Source organism: Bactrocera dorsalis, chromosome 2 (assembly GCF_023373825.1).
Source record: "Bactrocera dorsalis isolate Fly_Bdor chromosome 2, ASM2337382v1, whole genome shotgun sequence".
Classification (NCBI taxonomy): Eukaryota; Metazoa; Arthropoda; class Insecta; order Diptera; family Tephritidae; genus Bactrocera; species Bactrocera dorsalis.
This window is the reverse complement of record NC_064304.1, coordinates 9,543,887-9,550,240: the sequence shown is the minus strand read 5'-3', so window position 1 is coordinate 9,550,240 and position 6,354 is coordinate 9,543,887. Positions and strand designations below refer to the sequence as shown.

The 6,354-nt window shown below is 38.3% G+C and overlaps 1 non-coding gene across 1 annotated transcript; it reads right to left on the bottom strand.

The window, feature by feature from the left end:
• Nucleotides 1-5,199: 5,199 nt before the first annotated feature.
• Trnal-aag (transfer RNA leucine (anticodon AAG)) lies at nt 5,200-5,281 on the bottom strand. Its single transcript has one exon. It is a non-coding gene; the product is annotated as a tRNA-Leu (tRNA).
• Between the last annotated feature and the right edge of the window lie 1,073 nt (nt 5,282-6,354).

Here is a 6,354-nt window from a genome sequence, read left to right as displayed (position 1 = left end):
ATCGCATGAATGACGACAAGCAAATGCTCTTGCACCCTGCCACTCACGACTAAGCGCAGTTTGTTGCTTTGGCTGTTTTCTAAGCAGCACTCATCATGCCACTTCATATGTATCAAGTGCGAAGCTGCATGCCACATGAAAGAAAATTGGTCGTATATTAAAAGACGGCCGTAAATCTTAGTGCGACTGAAGCGTGCAGTTCAACCCATAAAGTCGCCAAGTCGCCAAGTCACTGAGTCGCCAAGTCTTTGTCGTGTTTTGCAAGAGAGCGGGGCGTGACCAGAGGCGGCAATTGAGGTGTCGAGCTAAGCGCTGATAATCTTCAAGCACTCGACAGTAAAATGACTAACTCATTAACACAAATAGCAGGTAATACCCCGCCGTTGAGGTGTGGCATGTGCAATTGGATATAAGCGGGTTAATTAATGTGTGCGTAAATAATATTTGATATGAGGAGCGTAGTATTTAGTTGAACAGTTAGTTATAATCTATGTACGTATTGGAAGGAGAGGGCTTGCAGGAATTATAAGGTCGGATTGTTGTTCTTTTGTGTGAAGATGTTGTTAATACCATTAATCTGATTATTGATTGATCACTTATGTAATCTATCATCAGAACAAGGGACTCGTTCGCAGATTTTAAGGAAACGAGATTTCTTCACTTTCGATACTTCTATATCTATCGACAAAAATTGGTTAAACGGTTTTTAACTTGGTCATAAATTAGATTTTGAAAAAATTCAGCCACGTGCACCGAAAATGGTTTCCACGGGTATGGCGTGATAAAAAGTAAGGTCTTGAGCTGATATAGTAGATGTCTGAAAATACTGTGAAATATTGGACATGAGAAGGGTGTTGGTGCAGTGGGTGCTGCGTTTGTTTACTCCGGGAAATAAGGACAGTGTTGTTCTTGCAGGAACTGCTTGGAGATGAGTTCATTAGGCCCCTTAACTGAGAGTATACGGGTCTCACTATGCAGGTGTTCGGTAGGAGATATCAAGAGACATTCTGTCGTAGTTCGAAGTGCAGCATTCTGAAAAGTGGAGCTTCCTCGTCTGAGTTTCACAGCATCCAGGCGACCATATTGGTGCGGCGTAGTTAAGTACCAGCCGGCCGATTGACTTGTAAGTTGCCAACAACGTTTCTTTGTCCTTTCCCCATGTGCCGACGGCTAGTGACTTGAAAATTTGTATGTGGCTCTGTACTTTGGCGATAATCGTGGTTGTTTGAGGAGTGAAGGAGCACAGACTGTCAACAGTCACAACTAAAATTTCAGGATTATTGATAGTCGGAATCTTGACACCATCGACTGCAATATTAAGATCAAGTCTGTACTCCTTCGTCCAGTTTGTAAATATGGTCGCTGTGGATTTAGTGGAGGAGAGTGTTAAATTCCGTGCAGTGAGGAAGCGAGAAAGGTTGGAGGGATAGCTGTTTACCATTGAACACACGCTCGAGGTCAATATCGTGTAATCATCAGCGTATGGGGTTATAGAAACTCCCTCTGCTGGTTTTGAGAGTTTCGAGATATAGAAATTAAACAATAGCGGGGAGAGAACACCACCCTGCGGAATCTTCTTCTTAATATCTCGAGATAGTATGGATGATTGACGATAGCTCAGGTAGTTCATGATCCACGTCTTCAGTCATGGAGGGATCGTACTTTTGTCGATGTCGTCTAGTTGTGTGACGGAGAGGCTTTTGACAAATCCAACGCTAAGAGGATCATTCTCTCTATCGTCTCTATCTGGACGTTTATGACGCTAAGTGTGTTAAGAAGTCATGCTGGTGGTTTACTAGGCTCTAGTGGTGTGTGAAGTTCGGGAGTAGCAAGGCATCAATTGTCTTCATTCCTGGGGAGAGGAGAGTTATTGAACGATAGGTCTCCCCTTCCCAGGTTTCAGTAGTGGGACCACTATTCCGACTTTCCACGTTGAGAATTTTGGAAAGGTAACTTAGTCCCGTCGAGTCTAGATGTTTTAGCATCAGCATGTTGAATCCAAGAGGGTCAAAGAATTTGAACGATTTCACATTTTTGACGAGAATGACACTTAAGCCACAATCCGACGAAGTTGGGATTGTTTGTGACCGTAGACGAATCATGAGTAAAGTAGTATAAACCAAAGACAAAAGAATAGCCGAACATACACTGAAGAAGGAGAAGACTGTTCCATCTTTTCGACATTGCCGTTGTGTATTATCTAAAAGCTTAAAATATTGTAATTTCGGTAAACGATTGCTTTTAACTAAAGTCTTGCCAATTGATTGACATCCCAATTAGAGCATTAGTTCGCGCTTGGACTTGGTCTTGGCACTTTCACAAAAGAATTTGAATAAAATGTAGTCAAGTGAAAGAACGCTTTTCAATAAGAAATTAAATTTTTAGTTTCCAATGTAAATTCAAAGCAACACCTTTCTAGAGCCTTCTATGGCTGTGAGTTCGCCCTCAAGCTAAATAGACAATTATTACGGACCAATATTTAGACCAAATATAAAAGCGTTTGCCGGCGTTGCTGTAATTAACACCCGCTCAATGACACACATCCACGTACCAAACTTTTTCAGATGGCAGCGCGGAAACTTTTGCAACTAATTCATTTTGGTGGCACTTCTTTTGGCTGCCGAGAATTCTTCATTAAAATTTTAGCAATTTTATTTGTCAACAGTAATGCGAAATGAATTTATAAATTCTAATTAAAACTTTCGTAGGCGAAAATTGTAACGCCATGGCGTATACTTAACGGCGAATGCAATTATTAGAAGACCAAGTTTCACACCTGTCAACTGCAGGCGCTTAGCACTTGTCTATTTTAGTTAGTTTGGCAGCGCTTTTTTGCGTTATTTTATTGGAAGTGCCTGCGGCTTAAAAAGTTTATTTACTTGCAGCTTTACGGTGGATAATAAATAGTTTATTGTGGAGAGCGTGGCTGTGGATACTCGTATATGAGAGTAAGAGTAAGATATTTGAGCAAGTGTATTAACGAAATTTCGAAGGCGGATAATTATTGAGCTTTTGCGGATTCGAAATGGGTACCAAAAACTAAGTTGGACAATATTTTAGTATTTTTATACCATTTCAAAATGTTACTACAGAGTATTATAGTTTTGTTCAACTAACGATTGAATGTGTCACCCAAAATTAATCTAAATATATGTATAGAGGGTTATACATGGGGCAGAAGAAAAAGTCTTTTCGCATTTTTAATCGAACTTCAAGTTATTTTTATACCCTGAACAGGGTATATTAAGTTTGTCACGAAGTTTGTAACACCCAGAAGGAAGCGTCGGAGACCCTATAAAGTATATATATAAATGATCAGTATGTTGAGCTGAGTCGATTTAGCCATGTCCGTCTGTCTGTCCATCTGTCTGTATATATACGAACTAGTCCCTCAGTTTTTAAGATATCGTTTTGAAATTTTGCAAACGTCATTTTCTCTTCAAGAAGCTGCTCATTTGTCGGAACTGCCGATATCGGACCACTATAGCATATAGCTGCCATACAAACTGAACGATCGGAATCAAGTTTTTGTATGGAAAACTTTTGCATTTGACAATGTATCTTCACAAAAGTTGGCACAGGTCATTTTCTAGGGCAACAATGTAATTTTCGAAAAAAATTTTCAGATCGGCTTACTATAGCATATAGCTGCCATACAAACTGAACGATCGGAATCAAGTTTTTGTATGGAAAACTTTTGCATTTGACAAGATATATTCACGAAATTTGGTATAGATTATTTTCTAAAGCAACAATGCAATTTCTCAAGAAATTGTTTAGATCGGTTCACTATAGCATATAGCTGCCATACAAACTGAACGATCGGAATCAAGTTCTGGTATGGAGAACTTTCACATTTGACGTGGTATCTTAAGGAAATTTGACATGGATTACTGCTTAAGGTAAGAAATGCATCTGTGAAGGTTATATTATTTTCCGTGCAGCCGAAGTTAACGTTTTTTCTTGATTTGGTTAAACAAAGCTTAAAATCTCACCTTTCTAACATTACATGGCACGACAGATTTCTGACTGGTAGTACTGGAGATATACGACTGCAATGTCATCTATTGACAAAATACGAAATTACTTTTTCGACTACCAATATCATTTGTAACACTCCAAATGAACATGTTGCGTAAGCCGTTAAAATTATTCCGCAGACCATATGTTGAGCGCCCCCCAATTCAATCAATTTAAACTTTAACTTGCAACTTCAACCTGTTCAGCCATAAAACGTTCAAGTTGAGTTGATTTTATACGCTTGTAAATATTCGCATATCTAGCGCTTCGCATGGTTGACAGCGCACATGGCCGTTGCACATTTCAGATTAAAAAAAGAAGGGAATGCCAGTCTACCTTGACGCTAGCGAAAGGCGGTGCAGCTGCAGCTACTTGGAAATTTTAAGCTCATGTTCGGGCTATAAAGACGAGAAGTTTATGCGTTCCGGCAGCGTTATAACTGCAGCACAGCACAGGTTTCGCCTTTTGCAAGGTTGCATTGCTGATTGCCTGGCGCTGTGACCTGCACTTTCTTCGGCTCCTCCTTGCGCGGCAGTCACCGGCTGACCTGGGCGCATGTTGCTGGGCGATATATTGCACTTTGCCTGTGAGCTTCCTTCCGACAATGTTTGCAATAATTTTCTAGCTTTATTTCTATTACGCTCATTGTGCGGCGGAGAGTGCTCAGGGCTAGGAGTTGCTTTGCTTTGCTTGCAAAACTATGTAACGCTTACGATTTTGCTTGCCTTGCTTATTTGCAGGTGACTAGTTGAGCCATTTCATTCATTCATTTTGCAGTTTATGCGTTTTTGGGATGAGGTTGGGAATCCGTACGATTTTAGACAAGGGAAGTAAAGTGCTGAAGTGGTTTATCTAATAACAAATGAAATATTTTGGCAAATAATCAGCTTTTTATTGCGTGAAAATTCTACAAAAATTTATTATTTTTTAATTGTGGATCTAATATAATATATTTAATATAAAAATTTAAATTTAAAAGAGTACTACGGCAACTTTTGCTTAATCGAATTTGCGCAGTTCTATTAGTGTTTTAGATAAGGAGTGATTTATGCTCACCACAATGCCTCAGCGTTGATATTAATAAAATCAAGGCCTTTCCGAATGCGTATGTTTCTAATTATAAATATGTAATAAAATATTCAAAAATATAAAATTAATAAAATATACAAAAAATCTTTGTGGCAGCGGTGGGACTCGAACCCACGCCCCCGAAGAGACTGGTGCCTTAAACCAGCGCCTTAGACCGCTCGGCCACGCTACCCACATCACATAGCTACGTCCAAGCACCAAGCGGTGGGATTATGAGTTTTTTGTTCTTGAATATAAATATGCATTTATTTAGCGATTTAATTTACTTACACAAACTAATTAATACTCATATCACGAAGAATTAAGCGATTATATATTGCATATGTAAATATTTATAAATACATACAAATGTACAAAAGAATGTACATAAAGACCTTTCGATTTAAATTGTTGGGAAGGTAAATTTTAAATAGTTTTTGTAATATCTATTTAATTATAAAGATTTATAAGATATTTTAATTATTTTAATAAAAATGAATGCAATTTTTTAGAAGCGAATTTTACATGGGAAAGCCAATGACTGGCTCGGCCTAACTATTTAAGAGGAGACTGATAGTAGAACCATCGAAGGTTAGTAGAATATTGATATTACAAATTTGTTGTAGATAATTTTTTTTAAATATTTCACGTTTTATTGCTTACCAAACATTATTGTGTAAAAAAGTTTTACGCCTGGCTTCTGCCACAGTTATTCCCTGTCATTTCTCATGAGGAGAAAGTTCATCCGGTTCTTCGTCGTTATTGACCACCATAGTGCCTACGTATTCAATATTGTTAGAAGTAGCTCATAAGTTGTTATGAAATATACAACGAACAATGATCCAGTTGGAACATAGAATATGACTTCCTACTTTCTGAATACGTATTTTTAATTTTTTAAGACTACCAAAGTGCTTTTTTTTATAATCCCAAGGCAATATTGAATACTCACCCACAAGTTGAAAGCCTTGCGCTTTGAAAAATTCATATGTTGTGTACTCGATAGGAATGGCGTAATACGAGTGGTTAAGAGGTTAGCAGAACCTCATGCTAGCCATTGAGTAGAAGAAAAAAGTTAATATTCTTGAGTGGAGAGAGCACTAGAACGAAACTACATGGCGAATCCTTAACTGTTAATCGCATACAACTTGTGCCTTTATGGAATAGATTCGGCTTTTTGTAAAAAAAGGCTGAATGATTTACAATTGCTTCTTCTGGTGCTTCTGCAAGTTTCAATTCAGTACCATCAGTATACCCTATGAAATG